Source organism: Eurosta solidaginis, chromosome 4 (assembly GCF_040869045.1).
Source record: "Eurosta solidaginis isolate ZX-2024a chromosome 4, ASM4086904v1, whole genome shotgun sequence".
NCBI classification, from domain to species: domain Eukaryota; kingdom Metazoa; phylum Arthropoda; class Insecta; order Diptera; family Tephritidae; genus Eurosta; species Eurosta solidaginis.
Genome location: NC_090322.1, coordinates 7,330,770 through 7,353,217, shown reverse-complemented (window position 1 = coordinate 7,353,217; position 22,448 = coordinate 7,330,770). Strand labels below are relative to the sequence as shown.

General features: G+C 32.0%; 1 protein-coding gene across 1 annotated transcript in view; it reads left to right on the top strand.

Annotated features, from left to right (window-relative positions):
• The window catches only part of LOC137248921 (uncharacterized), a 350,579-nt gene that overhangs the window by 95,677 nt on the left and 232,454 nt on the right, over positions 1–22,448 (top strand). Inside the window, exon 3 of the mRNA XM_067779904.1 lies at positions 19,710–19,753. The gene's annotated coding sequence lies outside the window, so the exon portion shown is untranslated. The remainder of the gene's footprint in view (positions 1–19,709; positions 19,754–22,448) is intronic.

The window sequence follows — 22,448 nt, the reverse complement described above, 5'->3', positions numbered from 1 at the left end:
AGAGCTTAGGAAACCATATATCTATTTATGCGTATGAGTCAATACAACCAAAGTTTGGGACGCTGATATATAAAAAAATTTTTCGGTAGGTAAACCAATTTAAGTGGTGAAAATAGTATCTGAGTCACAAATTGCCAGTAACTTGGTAAGTAAATAGTTTATTGACTTTATTAGCAGAGGGAAAGGACAGAGATGATGTAGTGGTACAATGGGAGAAAAAAAATTCTTGAAATTATACGGATCTTCTAGCACATGCATACGTACATATGTATATATATTAAATATGTATATTCTAGCCGAACCCGTGCGCATCTTGCGCAACAAAATACAAAATCTGATATAAAATATCAACAGAAATCTGCTGTTTAATCAATCAATCGTTTATCAATAAAAACTTACATGCGCTTGCGCTGCCATCTGGCGAATGTTAGCAACTGCCGGTAATGCAGTGTTAGTTCTAATCAAATATTCACAATAGTGCCATAGTAAAAATAGATTCCTTTGTGTGTTCACAATCGTTTATTTTTAACAAATTATTTTAATAAAATATAGCTGAACAAAAGCACTACGACCTACAATGCCCAAAGCTCGCTAATAGCACGAATCTCCATATTTACAACCAAAACTGATGATGAAGGCTTAGCACCCTTCGAAATGGATCTATCTGCGCAGCTATGGCAGGTTGTCTGAAAAATTTTCTACTTACTATTCCAAAAACAAAATACAATTTTTCAAATTTAGAAAAATTAAAAAATACAATAATTATCATCAGAAAAAAATTATTGTTCTGGCCTTGAGCTCGAATCGAACCTTGAATCACAACCAAAACTTTTATTTATAGATTTTGATTCCAAAACAATAGTGAAAAAGGGGCCTGCACATAAAAACAGCACTTAGAAATAATACATAAAATATATAAAAAAGAGAGTTTAAATGGTCTTGAAGGTCAAATCTCAAACAAGAAGAAAGATACTTTTTTTTTATAATTTTTTTCAGCGGTATAATTTTCTTTGAATTCAGCTCACGTTCTCCTCGCTTCTTTTTTTAACTTTTTTTCTATTGCATAACCTATTTGAATAGTTACTTCACTTTATAAAAACGATTTATAGCTGCATACCAGTAATTTATTCATAACCTCCGTATGGTATTTGATTAGAACGATAATTTTATATATTTAGTATGTATGTATGTACTAGCATGGAGCGAAATGAGTAGTAAATAATTTTTATAGTCTGAGGTTTAAGTTGAATAATTTTGGATCACGCTGTTTAGCAAAGATTAGTAAAGTATATTACTTTGTAATTTATTTTTCGGTCCGCCCTAATATGAAGACTGCATTCTAACCATCGCTTGAAGTTGAATGAATTTAACAGTTACCAAATTTTTATACTCAGATGAGCAGAGCTCACAGAGTATATTAACTTTGTTCGCTTAACGGTAATCCGTAACGGCATAAACTAATCGAGATAGATATAGACTTCTATATATCAAAATGATTTGGGTGAAAAAAGAAATTCATTTAGCCATGTCCGTCCGTCCGGCCGTCTGTAAACACGATAACTTGAGTAAATTTTGAGGTATCTTGATGAAATTTGGTATGTAGGTTTCTGGGCACTCATCTCAGATCGCTATTTAAAATGAACGATATCGGACTATAACCACGCCCACTTTTTCGATATCGAAAATTTCGAAAAACCGAAAAAGTGGGATAATTCATTACCAAAGACGGATAAAGCGATGAAACTTGGTAGGTGCGTTGACCTTAGGACGCAAAATAGAAAATTAGTAAATATTTGGACAATGGGCGTGGCACCGCCCACTTTTAAAAGAAGGTAATTTAAAAGTTTTTCAAGCTGTAATTTTCCAGTCGTTGAAGATATGATGATGAAATTTGTCACGCACGTTACTCCTATTACTATATGTGTGCTAAATAAAAATTAGCAAAATCGGATGACGAACATGCCCACTTTAAAAAAAAAAATTTTTTTAAGTCAATTTTTAACAAAAAATTTAAAATCATTACAGTATATAAGTAAATTATACCAACATTCAACTCCAGTAATGATATGATGCAACAAAATACAAAAATAAAAGAAAATTTCAAAATGGGCGTAGCTCCGCCCTTTTTAATTTAATTGTTCTAGAATACTTTTGATGCCATAAGTCTCCAAAGCTCTCAGCTGAGTATGTAATGTTCGGTTACACCCGAACTTAGCCTTCCTTACTTGTTAAATATGTACCTATGTATGGGGGTACTCATGTTCATTTTAATAACTTCTTTGCATAAATATTTTCTAAGTAACATTGTACTTCAATAGCCCATAAAAGGTGTTTAAATATGTATACATGTGTGTGAATATGTATATGCATGTATATTTGTTCCTCTAACCAATTAAAATTCTACACCCAAACCAGCAACGTTTTACTTTTGCTGTCCTTTGCATTTTATTTGGCTTCTAAAACACATTTTCGCTTTTTTTTTTTCTTGCCGCCTCTTTTATCTTACACGCAAACACACACTTCGCTAGCTATGGAAAAAATCGTAACACATCTATAATTCATGCAAAAATCGAACATTGACAAACGCCATAAATTATTTGTGCTTTATTTGACTGTAACAAAAAAAACCAAAAAAAAAAAAATGGGAGACATATTTATGGGACAGAGGTACTAAGCGATAGCTGTATGTTTGTATGTATATGTGCACAGATTGCTATTACGACAGTTGTAGCTGTCCCTCCATTCATCTCCACCTTACGCCCACATCCTGTTACAAACACGCACACATGCACACAAATGTATAAGCTCAGTCTCTCTTTAGTCATTCACAATTTCATTTTTGCGAAATTTATTTCATTGGTTTTATGTCAGGTCCACACAGCTTGTTTTGGCTGTCATAAGCTTACAATTGTGTTTTGCGAGTGTGTGTATGTGTGTGGATTTATTTTGTTCCTAAACATTTACTTTCCCAAAGTTTTTGCTTTGATACATTTTTTGTAACTTTTGGCAAATTAAAATTCACTTACCTTAATTGCGATTCAATGTAAAGGATATGTATCATGACGACAATAAATGTTGAGATATAAGTTCTAGGAGTATTGGAAAGGTTCAGTATTGCTGCATAGATATGTATCTATGTGATATAGTACTATGATGGGATTATTAGTGATGTCATGTAATTTAATAGCAATTTGGGAACAGCAGTGTCGATGACACCTATTTCTATACAAATAGACGACTTAAAATTATAAAGATTAAGTTAGCGAAGCACCTTCGGTGGTTACAAAAAAATGAATAGGAAAGTATTTTGCCGCAAATTATTCGCAAATTAGTTGCGAAGAGAACAAATTTAGTGCGGTTTTCTAAGTGTTTTTTTTTTGGGTTGTTGTGGTAGCAATGTTTCGCCCCACCTTATAGCCGCGACCGATCACAAATTGTCATCAATATCCTCTAAAGGGAGTCCAAGGAAACTTGCTGTTTCGACAAGGGTGGACCATAATGAAAGGGGTGTTAGAGGCGTTGGTTCCACATTACAATTAAAGAGATGGTTGGTGTCATGTGGGGACACATTGCAAGCGGGGCCTACATTTTGTATGTCGGGGTTGATTCTGGATAAGTAAGAGTTTAACCTGTTACAGTATCCAGAACGAAGTTGAGCCAGAGTGACTCGCGTTTCCCTGGGGAGTATGCGTTCCTCTTCCGCAAGTTTTGGGTACTGTTCCCTGAGTACTGGATTCACCGGGTAATTCCCGGCATAAAGGTCCGACGCCTGTTTGTGGAGTTCACTAAGGACCTGCTTGTGTTTTTTGCTTCATACGGCTGAACTCTCAGGTGCCGTATTTCCTCAAAATGCTTACGGAGATTACTCCTTAAGTCCTAGGTGGTGTTATCTCATCAATCAGATGTCTGTTGGGATGCCCAGGTTTCTGGGTATTCAACAGGAACTGTTTGGTTAGCATCTCATTTCTCTCCCTGATGGGGAGTATTCTCACCTCATTATGTAGATGGTGTTCTGGCCGTGGTAGTTCTGAGCGCAGTATTTTGGCAGGCCTGTAGCTTCTTCCAGTTGGTAGTTTTTAGGCTTGGCGACCATATAGGAGACGCGTAGCACGCAAACGGCTGGCCAATTGCTTTGTATGTGGTAACGAGCGTTTCTTTATCTTTTCCCCAAGTACTGCCAGCAAGGGATTTGAGGCTCTGGATTTTCGGAACAATTACGGCTGCGTGTTCACCAGGTTTCGCGAGGCGAAAAAACTGGAGAGATCAGGGAGGTAGCCGTATATTCTGTTGCAAAGCTCTTTTTTTTTGGTGCTCACTTGAAGTTCCGTCCCGAAGCACCCTCGTGAGAACTGACTTTTATTGCGCTAGTCGAAAAGCGCCTTGTGCTTTTGTTTTTGGGACTTTCGCTCAGTATTGCGCTGAAGAAATTAAAGAGCCCAAGAGATATCGATAGGACGATAGAAGAATAGCGAAATATGTGTAAAGACAGGAGAAAGGGAGCAAGGGAGAAAGTAGTGGAATAATTTGGAATGGCGAAGTGAAAGGAAGTAGAAGATATGGTGAATAAGAGGGCAGGAAAGTTATAGAAACTTGTTCTTCTTCGATCATATCCTTTCCTAATATGCGAGTAAGCAAAGTTTTAAATTTTGCCAGATCTGTTAGTAAACACAAGCAAATGTTTGGAGTTTTCTCTGATTCATTTTTGCAGTTGTTTGAAAAACAATTTTGGAAAACAGAACGAACTCTTTAAACAAATAATAAAAATCTCCTACAGCAAAGCAGATTTTATTTGAGGTTATGGACATCCTTCATTAGAACATAAACTAATCGGCTCAAGAATTTGTGAATTACTTGAGTATTTAAGTAATCGACGTGCGTTACACTTATCGACACACTTAAACTTACTTACATACCATATTCGGCCATGTGAAAGGACTTATTTAATTTTTACTAGAATATCCTATCTGAGATTGAGTTGCATTTGAGAAAGTGTGGTCACATGTGTATACGCCTTTCATTGAATTCTCGTCTGCATATCAATTAAAAATCAATCGGATAGCAAGAATTTTATATCAAAATGTGTTTGATAGAAATGCCTACCTGTAGTTGCAAACTATCTCACAACTAAACTAATATGAACTGGTCGATCAATAAAGCCTGATCATTTCTGGAATCAATAAGGCTCTATAGACTGTTTAGACCATAACACTGTTTTAACCTTGTAGACATAGCAAGCACAGTATGCACAGCCGTCTCTTGGCTTAGCCTCGAGCTCAACAGCTTTGCAACTCACTGCACGAGAGGGAGCACAGGAAGCACCCTCAGTGCGGCGCTCCGCAGATGTGCAAGGCTCTTTTTGAAAAGTTGCTTTGTGATTCCTTCTAAAGGATAGCGCCTGAGAACTTTTCTACTGGGTGGTAATTTAGTGAAAGGCATACATGAATACTGCAAACATACATTGAACTCTTCACAAGACTCCGAAATGTATTGAAACCTTCTTTTCAAAAAGAACAAGAAAATGTTTGCACTTAAATATAGGTCTGAATGTGTTTACAGTTGTTCTTAGTGCAAATGGAACGAAGCGGCGCAAATTTGAAGTATTTATTAAAATTTTAAATAAAAAATTTTTTTATACACTTTTCGTTTTGTTCTAAAAAACAATAGGTGTCGAATTACCACATTTCTTTATGGTTAGAAATTTTTCTCAATGAAAAAAGAATTTGTTTTTTTAACCTCAAAATGGTTTTTTTTTAATTTTCTTTTAATTACAAAGCTTAGCTGTAATTAGGAAATTTTTCTAATTAAAAAATTTTTTTTTTCAAAATTCAAAATTTTGTTTTGTGCTACAAAAAAGGAATTTGCTGTAAAGAATTAAAAAAACGAGCAAAATTTTTACCACATACATTTAAATTTTTTTAACTTGAAAACCTTTTGTAACAATTTCTTTTAATTAAGCAACCCTATTTTCTATGTTTCAATGTTGCTTCTTAAAATAAAAAAATATTTTGCTATAATTAAAACATTTTTTTAGTATAAAAAAACAATTTTTTTCTACATAAATTTACAATTTCTGGAACTTTATTTTAAAAGTTTAGAGCTACAAAATTTTACTGCAACTGTAAAGCTGTTCTCAAGAAAAAAAAAATTATTTGAAAAACTTTGAAATTTTGGGTTGGGCTGTCTAGAAAAAAAAAAAATAAATAAATAAAAATGTTAAAAAAAAGAAGAACAAAATTTTTTCATCAGCGATTTTTTTTTAACTAGAAAAACTTGTTTATAACAACTTGTTTTTTACTTAGCAATCCTATGTTTTGTTTTTATTTCTCACAAATTTTAACTTCTTTAAAACTTGAAAAATTTCTTAAAACAATTCGTTTGAATTAGGCATTCCTGTGTTTTATGTTTTTATATTTTAAACACTTTTTTTATTAAAATTTTTTTTTTTTTGAAAAGTAAAAGATCTTTATGGACAAAGTGAAAATTTGCTTAACTGCAATTTTATAAATGCAACAGTTTTTTACGACGCAAGTCCCTCTTTTCCAATTTCAAAACTTTGAAATTTTTATGTAAAATTGTTGTCTTATCTTAAATTTTTTTGTTTTAATTTTCGTTTTGAAAGATAAAAGAAATTTTTTTTATTTTCCTAATTTGAAAATTCAACTTAGCATTTCTGTTTTCTTTTCAACATTTTCAAAATTTCCCTTCAATTTTTTTAACATATTTAAAAAAATTGTTTAGCTTAAACTTGAACTTTCATTTAAAGTTTCTGAAATTACTAAAATTTCATGTTCTAATTAAATTTTTCAATTTTAAAAATCCAAACTCCTACTTGAAATTGTTTTGACGGTCGTTTGCTTTAAAATAAAATATCTTTGTCGTGCACTAATTTTTTTTTATTCTATTTAGTCTTATAAAAAATTTTTTTTTTTGTGAATAAAATTTGTATTTATAGGGGAAATAGTGCTAATGAGAAAACGTTCTTAAAATTTCCTTTTTAACAAAAAATACTATTTTTGAAAACATCTTTAACTGCAATTTTTTACGTAAAAAGTTTCAAATCCAAGGGGGTAAAATATCGAAAGTTTACAAACTTTGTTGCTTTTGTTTTATTTAAGATTTTTAGTTAAATTTTTTTCTGTCATTCTTTAACAAAAATGTTCAGATGTAATTTTATCGTTTGAATTTATAACTTGTTTCGAAAATTCAACAAAATTTTATAAATAAGCACGTTGTTTTATTGAAAACCCATATATGTACGTATCCCCTGAAAAGGCGAGTACGTATGGGTATAAGTAACATTTTTTTTTCTTTTAAATATTATTTGACTAAAGTAATTTTTTTATATTTCTTTTACAGAGATTTTAAAACATTTTATTTTTTGTTTTAGGAATTTGATTTTTTTTTTTTTTTTGAAAATTTCAAGATTTTTCTCATTTAAATTTTTTTAAATACTTTAAAAAAAATACCAGCTTGACATTAAAAAACAAAAAAATACAAAAATAAAAAAAAATTGTAAACCTTTTTAATATTTTTTTAAATACTTTCAATTGTATATTTTTTTCATTAAAATTGAAAATTATTGAAAAGAAAAAATTATTATGAAAAAATGTATTAAAGTGTAGAGTCTACAATAGTAAGCACAAAATTATATAGTTTCGTGATAGTTGGAGTGAAGTATGTTTACTTGCTATAGATAAATATTGTCATAAAAATTTCCATTACTTGTTTTTAACAATTTGAGAAAAACATTTTTAAATTGTGTGCATAAGTGTATTTATGTAGATATGTATGCCAAAATTGATAGCCTCGCAAAATGAGAAAATCTCGTTTATGCACCAGCAAATGCATTGAGTTGAATATCCTAGAATTTCAAATTTGCCTCTTGCATATGCGAATTTCCTTAAATGTGCATGTATGCATGTATCTCCTTTATATGAGAACATATCCTGCTCTATCATTTTAATATGCGTTTATTGTCTCAGCAATCAAATAAGCTATATGCACTGCTGAAAGTCGTTTGATTTGGTTTATGGTCATCGAAATATGTTGAGTTTTGGCAGTGGAGCTGCTTAAAAAGAGATGTACTTTTGCTCTTCCCATCCCAGCTCTGGCAGCTCCCCGTCTTTTCTTTTTCGTAAGCATTCATTTTACATGCTAAATCATCTGTACTCCTCCTACCTTTTCGTTGACAAAAGCTTGCTCCCATACATATGTTTGCTTTCGATTCTACTGCTTTTGCTTTCGCTTTTCTTTGTGCTGCTGCTTCTGGTCATAAACGATGTTAATAGGTTAAACACATTAGGTCAAAGTGCACATGTACTCTGCACTTACACATTTGTATTTATGTTTATGTGGTATTTTCTTTATATTTTATGGAACATAATAAAATGCATTTTCCTTAGCTAAAGCTCACACAATTTTTATGCGTAGATATGTTTTAAATGTGCAGGCAGTGATATGAAAAGTGAACATACATATGCACTTAATGGATTATGTAATCATCACATTTTTTAGTTATGTTCATCTTTTATCATTCTGTTTAGAGAATATAAAAATCAAGAAAAAATCAAAAATAGTTGCCAAGTGTTCTCGGAATGTAATGTGTAAGCACGTTACTTTATTTATGTCATTCGAAGCCATAACCGTAACCGTGACCGCAAATGTAACCTTTACCGGACCCGTCACCATAACCGTTAACGTAACCATAAGCATAACCATAGCCGTACCGTAGCCGTTACCGTAACCATAATTGGATTCGTAACTGTAGCAACCCGTTACCGTAACTACATTCATACTTTGACCGTTACCGCAACCATTACCCTCAGCATAATAGAGCTGGATCCCTAAACATGGTCATAAATATTTCACATACAGGCGGTATTGGCACAAGACTCGCGCTTTGTAGCCATACAACTTGTTTACGTGTAAACATCTTTGCTCACGGTTTAAGGGAATCCAAAATGTAAGTGCAAGATAAGTGTTAGCGTTAGCGTAGTGCGTGAAGTGGTATGCTATATGGGGGTATATAGAGTGTAAGTAGTTGATATACAGTATTTAAAAATTTAATCACACGCGTACTTCACTTATAACGGTTTAAAATCAAACTGATTGACTACTTCTTGGCTTTGCTTTCATACTCTCAGTTGTATATGTGTGTGTATTAGATTGCATCGATTTGTATGAACGAAAGGTAACGGATATCGCGCCATCGATTTTTCGATAGGATTTGGGCTCAGGAAAAAAAGTTCCACTACACATACCCAAAAAAATAATTTTCGAGTCTGCGAAATTTCATTTTTTTTACTTTTTTTCGACTTTGATTTTTAAGGTTTTTTTCATGACCTACTAAAAAAATTTTCATATGTATACCCTGTCCGACCCAAAAATATATATTTGTTTTTTTTTTTTCAAAAAACTGTTATCGCCAACGTTTTTAGCGGACATTTTTGGATCGGACAAGGTATACATGAAAATTTTACAATCAAATGAAAATTTTTTTAGTAGGTCATGAAAAAAACCCTAAAAATCAAAGTCGAAAAAAAAAATAAAAAAATTAAATGTCGCAGGCTCGAAAATTATTTTTTTGGGTATGCGTAGTGAAACTTTTTTTTTTCAAAACGCGCCCTCATGTTAAAATAAATAAAAATGTTTTATCAGACTGTACTCAAAAAATCGTTGCTTTGCTAGCGCAACAAGTCAATTAAAGCCATTCACAACTAATTGAATGCCTAATTAAAAATTAAAAAGCAAAAACAATACATTCTGACAAACCCTTCAGTAAGTTAGAATTTTCACAGTAAAGTGACAATACAAATGTCACAGCAATTAAAATAAATGAAAATGTTCGATGCATTACGAGCAAAGAGCACGCAATGTAATGACTTTATTAGCAGCTGACAGCAATGCTATTAAATTAACTTAAAATGTTATTTATATAAAAGTTTTGATTTCATCACACCTACTAATAATAACAAATTTTTCAAGCGTCACAATTTTATTACTCATAAGACTGAATGGCAACCTTTATTGGGTATGCCAAATATTTAGTATTTATTATACCAATAAGAGCGATATACATATCTAGATATCAGTACTTGAACGATAAAGTTTGCTCGCATTCTTTAAACGTGCTAATATGAAATAAACTCCTTTCTTCGTTACTTCTTACAAAGGGCCACTTATGAACATCAACCTACTTCCTATCCACATCTGCTCGCATCATATGACATTTATAGCATGACCTGAGCAACACAGTCAGCGTCAGCATCTTGAAATTTTTTGCGGTCAGAGTTGAATAGCTTTTCACGCGCATATATGCTAAATACGTCAATAATAAAACCCCAACAACAACAAATTCAAATAAATATTAACTAGATTTTCAAACCTTTTATAATGTCAACTTCAACGAATTTAATTACTGCCACAACAAAATGCCAAACGCAACACGTTGAAGCTTTATTTTGTCGGTAGTTTGATTGATGAATGAGTACTACCAGTTTAGCGAGTGTGCAACCATTTGTATTAAACGAGTGCTTCAGGATGAGATGTGTACTAGAATATTATGTATTTTTATTGGTTTCGCGTGTAGCACGCATGAAATTGATAGTACATACCTAAATTAGTGTTTACTTTGAGAGGTCACACGACAGCTCATGATTATATTCAATTTGAATTGCATTGAACTGTTTTTCGATTGCTTGGAACAAGGTTTTTTTTCTACTTTTAGATTTATAGTTGATTTTAACACACTTTATAGTTTCTTGAACTTTCAGCATCACACTAGAATTCTTCATCTTACCGAGGTGATAATAACCATAAGTTTAGCATACAAATTTAACAAAGAAGAGAATGAGTTGCCTCGTTCATTTGTGATAAGGTTTGATATATTTTCTGTTAGTCAGATATTTCAAAAAAATTAAAATCATATCACAGACATCATACCAAACTATGTGCATTGCATATGATATTCAATAAAATCGCATCAATAGCAAATTATTGATGAGACTAGCGATATACCTCTTAACGTTCTATGGTAAAATAGGTCAGATGGAATCAATACCAAGCTTGTGAGAACAAATATCATATTACAGTGAAGGAAATCCACAAGTAACGTGAACTAATATTACGTATATTATAAGGCGGTGATGTAAACATATAATCAAATCACATCAGTTGATAAGATCATATCAAAATAATAGTTCTATAGCAATTAGCAGTAATATCATAAGTGCTATACTTTTACATAGGACTAAGGCACTTATCACCTAGCACTACTGAACTAAATTGCAAAATTAAACGAATCTAGATCAAATCACATCACACAAATTCAAATCATGTGATCTTGGTTGATATTCCAAGAACAAAATACAATTTTTCAAATTTAGAAAAATTAAAAAATAACAATAATTATCATTAGAAAAAAATTATTGTTCTGGCCTTGAGCTCGAATCGAACCTTGAATCAATAAAAAAATATTAAAATAAAGAAAGTATTTTTCACTTGCAAAACAATTCATAAAAGTATTTATTGAAAGAAATGCACATTTTTCGTTTGTCAAAAAATGAAAATAAATCCCTAAGGGATAAGCAGCAGCCATACCCTTAGCAAATAATCCAATAAAATATGACATTAAGTGTTGAACATTCAAGAAAAAAATAAATAAAAACGTGCAAATAATTTTTCATCTCCTGCCAAAAGTAACAAAAATCGGACAGCTTTCTTAGCAGTTACGTCAAAAAATATTCAATAAGATGACGAATTTCTAGTGTCGCGCGTTCCTTTCATAAGGCGCACACACCCTGCTAAGTTTTTTTACGTTTCATAGAAATTTTATTCTTTTTTTTTACTTCACCCTCCAGCATAATCCAGCGACAGCTGTATGCGCTCATTTATCATTTTTAACATTTGCTTTCTACAGGATGATAAATTTGTAAGTACATTGAAAATATTTGAAAGATTCAATGAAATTTTGTTGGCAATTATATGAAGATGTCAAATATTGTGTTGACAGATGAGCAAATGGTAAGTGTCAGTGTTTGACAGTTACAAGATTTCGTATGTTGTTGTAAATTTAGTCAACATGCATGCTAAAATGTTATTATTCACTGTGTCCATGCTGAGGCCCCTCTCCCAAATATTACCGTTGATTTCCACCCATTGACTACGTACCACTGAGTTTGTTTCACAACATCGTATACTTGATCTGCTCTGTGGCGGAAGAGAGTCTCATTCATAATTTAGTGTGTTTATTTTAAGGGAAAGCGTTTAAGAAGCTTAGTTTTTTTACAAAGAGAATCTTATTATACTTAGACAATTTAGCATGATGACTCTTTTTAGTTAAACTAATTATAGCTGGTCTAATCTAATTGATACCATATTGATCTTCTGCTATGTGCACACTTCTTAAATCCAAACTGGTAAGCCTGTGAATTCTTTAATAATCTTATTTGGAACCACATGCCAAGGAACCTGCTATTCATTAGTGATATAATGTGGTTTAATAATTATTTAATATCATCTGACCTCAATATGATATCAACTAAGATCACATGATTTGCATTTGTGTGATGTGTCCTAGATTCTTTTAATTTTGTGATTTAGTTTAGCAGGCCTAAGCGATAACTGCTTAAGTCCTATGTAAAGGTATAGCACTTGGGCTATTATAATACCAAACTGGTAGACCTGTGAACCTTTGAATAAACTCATTTGAGATGACATGCCAAGCAACCTGCTACTTTTCAACATTACTGACATGATGTGATTAAATATCATCTGACCTCGATATGATATAAACCAAGATCACATGATTTGAATTTGTGTGATGTGATTTGATCTAGATTTGCGATTTAGTTCAGTAGTGCTGGTGATAACTGCCTTAGTCCTATGTAAAAGTAAGTAGAAAATTTTTCAGACAACCTGCCATAGCTGCGCAGATAGATCCATTTCGAAAGGTGCTAAGCATTTAACTATACAGCGGTAGTTTCTTTGACTGACAAATTCCTACTTCTATTCCTTTTTACCAGCTATATTTATTCAGTGTTGCGTTGAAAATCACTGATAAAACAAAAACAAAACAAAAACAATTTTTTTTTATTTTTTTTTTTTTACTTTTTATCTTGTTTTGTGTCGTGACCTTTTCTAAACCCTTCTTTAAAATTCCCATTTGATTTTCACTTGACATGCCAATTGTCAATTTGTATAATCAAAATCAACGCGCAAATTACTTCAATTATTTTTGGTGCTCTCACGGGAGCAACAAAAAAAACAACAACAACACGACGGAAATGAAGCACCGTTTGGAGTGTTTTGAAGTATCGCATTCAATAAGCCTAATATGTAATTTTTTAGAACTATTTTACAAATTTGCATGTTTTATACGTTATGTTTTTGTATAATTTCGCTATTAAGCTTTTCCCCCATTTTTCATTCAATTACTTTGCTGTAATTTTTTTGTATATATTTTTTTTATTATATAAGTTGCATGCCTCTTACACATTTAATACAGATTTATGGCGCAATTTTGTATAATTAAGGACGTATTAAAAAAGGTAAAGTGATCTTTGAAGGCTCATTGAGGCAATTAAGGGGAACGACATTGGCAACACTTGTCGTGGTAAAAATTTGTAAATTTGTGAAAAAGTTTATTAACTAATGTGCTTTTGAAAATACTTTTGAAGCGAATTGAGAATCTCCGCCATATTGATACCAGCCACATCGCATAATTCATTTTGAAGCCTAAAGGGTGTGAGAAGGGTGCGCCTAAAAGTGTGCAATGTTTATAATGTTTGTCCCATATTAACAGAAGTAAGCACAGTTTACTAGCAATATGACTGCTGCCAGTATATTGCTTGAGCGAGCAATCTTTCATAATAACGAGTAGGGTTGAGGCTTTTGGTTGGGTCTCGATTAAGCTTGTGCGAAAAGTAAGGGAAGCCCAATCTCGTCATATCGTCCTCAATTCCACGGGGCACCACAAAGATGTCTTGCAAAATACCAAATCGTGGACCAAAAGAAATAAGCGCACTAAATGCCTCTATCGCTGAGAATGGCTCAAGTTACACTGACTGATTCCCTCAAGCTACCATTAACTTTTTTCATCTTTAAATTTTCTTTTCGAAATTTAAAAACAAATACAAAATTCAAATATTCCTCCTCAATGACTCCTAAATATTTCATTAAGCATAGATCACATCAATGTTTTGATTGCAGATTATATTGCAGCTTTCAAATGCTTAACAACAAATCACGCGACAACAGCTGGAGCGCGAAAAAAGCATAATTTGCACTTAAAATAATGTCAACATTAAAAAGGCAATAGAAATCATAAAAAGAAAAAACACAAAGCGTGAGATTATGGCGGCAAAGCATAAAAGCCAAATTTATTTGACAGCTTAAAGCTGCTACCAATTTTTGGGTTTGGAAATACGAGTTAAAAAAAAAATTTGTAAAAATAAAACAAGAAAAATTTAAGCACTTCCTTTATATAAATGGACAAAAATCAGTGAAAAATTTCTCCTTATATAAAGACATATTCTCGCTAAACTTTGATTTTTAAATTTTGACACAGAAATTGCAAAAATATTTATGAGAAGTAAAAATATGAAAGTGGAGCGCATATTACTTGGATTGGAAAGCTGGTAGCAAAGGAGATATTATTAGTTAATCAATTTTCTCGGCGTCTTATCCCAAAATTCTCTCCGTTTCGTACGATTTTTCTAAATACCTCATGCCGTGCGCCCCCTAGTGAATCTTTTTATATCGTGTCATCGGCTGTCATCGACCCCTGAATTAATTTTGAAATTTCAAGTTTCTAGCTCATCGAGAAGTTACTTAAAAGCTGGTCTGAAAATTTTCAAATTCTTATCTAATTATTTCGATCCGTGCGCCACCTAACGGATTTTTTCCCTTTTATTGCATTGTCACGGTGTTCTAACCTATGTGTAAAGTTTCACGTTTGTAGCTCAATGAGGAGTTACTTAAAAATCGTTTACAAGATTTGTATGAAAAGCGAACAAACATTCAACCGAGCTAAAATAAAGAAAGTAATATTAAAAATAAATAATAATAAATAAAATGAAAAAATAAAAAAATACATATAAATATATATAAAAAAATAACGCATTCAAAATCTGAGAAAGTAAATCAAAAACAAATTAAAGAAGACGAATGCGCTTGTAGGGAGGAAAGGAAGCACAAAACATGCAATAATAAATAAAAATTGTATTTAATTGCGAATGCCGCATTTGATGTTGCACAGTGCGAACAGAATAAAAAAACGAAGAAAAAGAAGAATACTCCTGCTGTATATCTTTAGGTTGGTATGTACAAATCCATATGTCGATCAAGTTTGATTTCTGGGTCATAACATCAAGAAAACAATAAAATTCTGAAGCATACAAATAATATAAAAGCCATAATCCATCATAAAACAATTGGACAATGCAACAATAATGTAATATTTTCCATAGCCTTTCAAGAAGCAGAAGAAAAAGAGTCATAGAACTTTAGAGTAGGTTTTAAGAAATAAAGTTAAGTATCTCAAGTGATTTGAGAAAAATATGTATTTAGTGCCATATATGTTAAAGTGAGTACTTATGTATATCTAGCTGTGAACTGGAAAGCATCATAAGTAAGCAGCCAAAAAGAAACAACAACAACAAGTAAAGTGAATAACATCAAGTGAAGCGTTGACTGCATAATATTCAAGTTGAATGAAAATAAATTTGAAGTATTACTTGTATATATATATAACAAGTGCATGACACATACATATGTACATATGTATGCGTAGTACCTGTGTATGTGTGTGTTCAATACAGTTGATGCTAAGGTGAATGGAGGAAAACACGTAAAACAGGTTATTGAGGCTGCGAAGCACAGAAAGTAAAGAGGAGGCGTTGTAAGGACGAGCAAGCAGAAATCGAATTGGAAGTTGAATAAAAGCATACGCTCATTCGCTGAGGGCTAAAATATCGTAAATTTATAATATTTGCGATTCTTTTCAAGTCCAAATAGGAAATTGTTAAGTGTCTCTAAGCGTTGAAAAAATTGTTGTTGTTAGAAAAAATTAAAGTCTACTTTTAGGTGCTAAGCGTGGTATAAATGCCAAAGCTGCCTTATACTGTTTTCACACAGACGGCTTATTGAATAATAAAGGCAGTTTTCTACATTAAGACGCTTATTGAGCTCAATCTTCCCTACAAAATTCGAATCTATAATTATTTCATTAGTAGCTAATCGAATGCCTAATGAAGTCAAAAGCACAATGCAACTCTGTTGGCAGCCTTCCGCTTCTTAGTTTTTGGTGTGTTCAGTGCATAAAAATGTCATTTATCAAAGTAAATGTCATTGTCTGCATGGCGGAACGATACAAGGTGGCCGTATCGAACAGCTGATTATAACCTTTTTTATTTGGTTTGATACATCAACTTCCGGCGCAGTACGATTGTGACATTTGTCCATCGAATTTACAAATACATGGAATTTTGTTTGTTTGTAGGTATGTCACCATGCTGTCACCTTGTATCGTTCCGCCATGATTGTCTATCATATAGCATTGTAATTTTATTCGCTTGACATTTCATCCTTCATACTAATCGAGCAACTACTTCTGTGTGAAAGCAAAAAATTTACGATTTCATTAGAAGGTGAAATGAGATCATTAAGTTTCTGTGTGAAAACAGTATTAAATTGAAATATGTTTGAGTATCATCGAAACAGAAGACCGTTATATGTCAATCTTAATATAACTTGAAATCGAATTTGAAAATAAATGAAAGCATACACTCAGGCGCTGAGGGTTAAAATGTCGTTAATTTGTAATAATTGCAATTATTTTCAAGTCGTAAATCACTAATTGCTAAGTATTTTTAATTTCTGAAAAAAAAATATCGAAATGTTATAAGTAAATTTAAGTATACTTTTAGGCACGTCGCGGGTTGGAATGTTATAGCTTTCTTACATTCAAATATTTTTGAGAATCCGTGAAACATTTGAGCCTCTAAATCAATCTTAGGCTGGGTGCGAGTTAGCCTAAATTTTAGGTACTTAAAGTAATATTCCAATGGAGATTTCCAGCACTGCTCCAATTTAGGTAAAAAGCTGTCAAAACTGTGCGAGTACATTTGGCAATCTATTGTTAAGGTTAGAAATTATTTTATTGTTTAAGGTTAGAAATTAATACAAAAAATTGCACTTTGATACTTTTGTTGTATTTACAATCTGCAGATATGCATGCTTTAAATTGTCATGGACTAAGAAGGGTTCATAGTAGAAGTTCCAAGATAGCAATACATGAAACTGCATCTGATTTAACTTGTAGGACCTTTTTCGCCGACCGTATTGGATCACATCTTGAGGGGACCTGAGGGGGTAAAATGAAGCGGCTAACATTAAGCATGTCACTATTTACAAATTTTTGGCCAGTAAGTGACCATTTCTGAAAAATTTGTGCAGACGTTGATCCACATTCCTTGCCATCATCGTGTGGCGATTTGGTTTCACTGCAAAAACTCAACCAATTGGCACCGTATTTACCAATCGGTCGCCACACCTACCACATCACTTACCATCGCGGCCTTGGCTATATGTTAACTACTATATTTGCATGAAGATGCGCATATCACAGAAAATTTAAAAGTGAAAAACAAAATTGAAGAAAAATGAAAAATGTTCTTTATTTTTAAAACTTGAATTTTCAATTTAGGTTGAAAAGTATGCTCAAAAAAATTCTAATTTTTTTCATTTGCACTGCCTTGCCGACAGTTTCCAGTGATTTAGGTTTTTTGTGTATTTAGGTAGCAATTTAGGCAAACTCGCACACAGCTTTAATATAGTTAAGTTTAATAAATTCGTTTTCATAAAATCGAAACAATTGCAGAGCCTATCCCTAGGCGCTAAACAAGCACAAACAGCTGTCAATAAGCAATTATATTAGAATTAAATTAGAAAAAAGTGAGACCGGTAGCCCGCCAATATCTTGCTGTTGCGTAAAACGTGCTCAAAAGCAGGAAAATCTTTATAAAAGATGAAATACTAACAGAAAAATGGCAATTTAAAAAAAAAAGTTTAAATTCTTAAAACTTTTATTGTATACAAATTTCTAAAAACATAAATTTGCACACATTTTGCTACACCTAATATAAATCATCTGTTCTCCCTAAAAATACTAACAAATATGTAGCCTACCCACAGGCGCTTAACATGTTTTGAACTTTACAACTACGCTATTTACTGGCATAGCTAAATAACGAAATAACAAGTTACAATGGGTCGCAACTAAATTTAAAGCTAACTCTTTCTCTAGATTATTTTTTTCATTATTTAGTATCTTTGCAAATACAGCCGAAATGGTTTTTGTATTATAACTGCGTTATTTGACAATTCCATTTTTAGAGTAAAAATCCTTAGTTTGCTTTATAATTCTCTTTAGTATTCTTCAGAAGGCTGAAATCGCTTTCACATAGTCATTCTTTTCTTGTTTTGATTAACCGAGTAGCATACTTTGAGGGGCTACAACTGCTTTAACAGACAGAATGTTGTGAAAATATTTTCAGAGCTTACAAGCACGTTTTTAGGAAAAGTAGACCTTCTCGAGATCAAAATTTTGAAATAACAACGCTTTGTTTTGGCTGACTTGCACATATTCATTGAGTCACTTTTCTCTAGGGTGAGTTTGGGCGTAATATGGTAAAAGTTAAACTCCTGCCCTTTATGTAACACTTAAATTAAAGTGAAAATTTGCAATCCAGATAATTATAAGCTAGAAGTTTGCAAATACTGACTTCCACATGCACAGTTTTGCTATTTTCCCTTTTCATACCTTGCATACTTTTACTACTTTACGCTATCAAAACTCATACATGATTGCACAGCATTCCTTTGAAACATAATCTTTACATTTCTTTAAAGTGCGAAATTTTCCTGCTTACTGCATATTCGAAATAAAATTCTAATTCCATTGCATTTGTATAATCAAACAAGCAAATTTAAAAGCTCAAATGCAGTTCAACTAGTTTTGCGCGCTCAAAAATATACAAAAATTCACACATATACTGCTACATATTAATATAAATATTTTAATATTTTCTTTTCACTAGTTTCATGCACATTTGCATAGCACATTTTTTAACTGCACATTACACCCAGTTTACTATTTGTTACGTTAACTTGCACGTTGCGGATATTTGTTTTTGCTTGTGCGGAAGGATTCTAAAAGCAAAGAAATTTTCTAAACACCACCACTGTGGCTACGACCGCTGCCTTCTCCTGATGCTGCTACCAGCTTCTGCTGCCTTTTGGCACATTCGCTTATGTGCATTCCACAGCATTGTCTTTAGTCTGTTTTTGAAATGAATGAATGAATGCAAGTTTGGGTTTCTGCTGCAATTTGGGTCAGTGCTCATAGTGGTGGCGAAAAAACAGCTAACATAAGTATCAGAGAGAACAAAAGCATGCTGCGATGGTGAGAATGTAAATGAGAATGAAAGTTTTGTTTGAGATATTTGTGTTGCTTGGGATCAGCGGAAGGTATTTAGAGGCAAGTGTGAGTATCAGCAACAGTGGCAGGCTGGAAAGGAGACGAATCATTAAATTATGTAACTCTTGAGTTCACAATGAAGTTTTAGGTAGAAACGGATTCCTTATAATAAATTATATTTAAATTCTATGCAAAATTGTTTCTATTTATTTTTTTATCATTTTTATTTCAGAACAATGTTGACATGCACAGTATTGGCTCCTAATTTGTGAAGAGGTAAGTCATTTTGAGCACTTTTTTCTTTTCTCAGTTTTAACTTTAAGCCCTAACGATAAAATAAATTAAAATAAAAAATGTATTCTGCGTCTTAGTTTGAAGATTTTTTATTGTAAGAAAGATGAGATAAATAAAATGGAAAAAAATGAAAGTAAAATATTTCCTTTGGTTATGAAAGTTTTTGAATTTAGTATTTTATTAGTTTGCTGATTTTATGACTTTTTTTTACTGAAATATAAAGACAATTTTTCTTTTAGCTTTCCGTTTTTTAATTTTAAATAAAATGTTTGCATATTTTAAGATTTTTTAGTACTAAACTCATTTCAAAATTTTTGATAACTAACGTTTTTTTTTTTTTTTACTTTTTCTATATTTTATTTATTTGAAAGTTATGTTGTTTTTTTAGTATTTAATATTTTTAAGCCTTTTTTGATTCAAAAATGTATTGTAACTTTCTTACAAATTTTTTTTTTGAAGATTTTTGCTTTTAATTTTAAATTGTTTTAGCAAAATTTGAGGGAAAATTATTTTCTTAATTTAAGTAAAATTCAAATATTTTTTATATTTTACTACGGAATCTTTAGATTTGACTGTTTTTTGCAATATTTTTTTTTTTCAGTTAAAAACAGATTAAAAATGTTGGAAAATAATTATTTTTCGACAATTTGTTTTAGAGCTTCGTTTTACGGGAACAAATTTTTTTGAGGATTTTAATATTTAAAATTTTTAGTTCTTTTTTTGCATTAAGATGTATATACTCAGTTGAGCAGAGCTCACAGAGTATATTAACTTTGATTGGATAACGGTTGGTTGTACGGGTATAAAGGAATCGAGATAGATATAAACTTCCATATATCAAAATCATCAGTATCGAAAAAAAATTTGATTGGGCCATGTCCGTCCCTCCGTTAACACGATAACTTGAGTAAATTTTGAGGTATCTTGATAAAATTTGGTATGTAGGTTCCCGGGCACTCATCTCAGATCGCTATTTAAAATGAACGACATCGCCCACTTTTTCGATATCGAAAATTTCGAAAAATCGAAAAAGTGTGATAATTCATTACCAAACACGGATAAAGTGATGAAACTTGGTAGGTGAGTTGAACTTATGACGCAGAATAGAAAACTAGTAAAATTTTGGACAATGGGCGTGGCACCGCCCACTTTTAAAAGAAGGTAATTTAGAAGTTTTGCAAGCTGTAATTTGGCAGTCGTTGAAGATATCATGATGAAATTTGGCAGGAACGGTACTCCTATTACTATATATATGCTTAATAAAAATTAGCAAAATCGGAGAATGACCACGCCCACTTTTAAAAAAAAAGTTGTTTAGTCAATTTAAAAAAAAAGTTTATATCTTTACAGTATATAAGTAAATTATGTCAACATGCAACTCCAGTAATGACATGGTGCAACAAAATACAAAAATAAAAGAAAATTTCAAAATGGGCGTGGTTTCACCCTTTTTCATTTAGTTTGTCTAGAATACTTTTAATGCCATAAGTCGAACAAAAATTTACCAATCCTTGTGAAATTTGGTAGGGGCTTAGATTCGAGGACGATAACTGTTTTCTGTGAAAAAGGGCGAACCCGGTTGAAGCCACGCCCAGTTTTTATACACAGTCGACCGTCTGTCCTTCCGCTCGGCCGTTAACACGATAAATTGAGCAAAAATTTATATATCTTTACTAAACTCAGTTCACGTAATTATCTGAACTCACTTTGTATTGGTATAAAAAATGGCCGAAATCCGACTATGACCACGCCCACTTTTTCGATATCGAAAATTACGAAAAATGAAAAAAATGCCATAATTTTGTACCAAATATGAAAAAAGAGATGAAACATGGTAATTGGATTGGTTTATTGACGCAAAATATTACTTTAGAAAAAACTTTGTAAAATGGGTGTGGCAACTACCATATTAAGTAGAAGAAAATGAAAAAGTTCTGCAGGGCGAAATCAAAAGCCCTTGGAATCTTGGCAGGAATACTGTTCGTGGTATTACATATATAAATAAATTAGCGGTACCCGACAGATGATGGTCTGGGTCACTTCCTTTTAAAACCCTCATTAATACCTTTAATTTGATACCCATATCGTACAAACAAATTCTAGAGTCACCCCTGGTCCACCTTTATGGCGATATCTCGAAAAGGCGTCCACCTATAGAACTATGGCCCTCTTAAAATACTCTTTAATACCTTCCGTTTGATATACATGTCATACAAACACATTCCAGGGTTACCCTAGGTTAATTTTCCTACATGGTGATTTTCCCTTACTTTGTCTCCATAGCTCTCAACTGAGTATGTAATGTTTGGTTATACCCGAACTTAGCCTTCCTTACTTGTTTTCATCAAAATTTTCGATTTTCAATTAGGAGTGAAGTTTTTAAAATAAAATAAAAAAAAAATCTTAGTACTTAATATAGAGTTGGAAATGTATAACTTTTAAAAGTAAATCCCTCCTAAATCTGTTTGGTTTTGCTGTCTTCAAACCATTTTATTTGTTATTCAAAATTATATTCCGGAAGTATTATTTTATAAGATTTTTTTGCATTTTTCGTTCCAACTGAACTTTTTTGTACATAATTTAAATTTAATTGAACTTTAAAAATTTTAGTACTTTAACTTACTTTCGTCACTATTATTTTTGTTAAACATTTGCATATTTTGCAGAAATTTGCTTA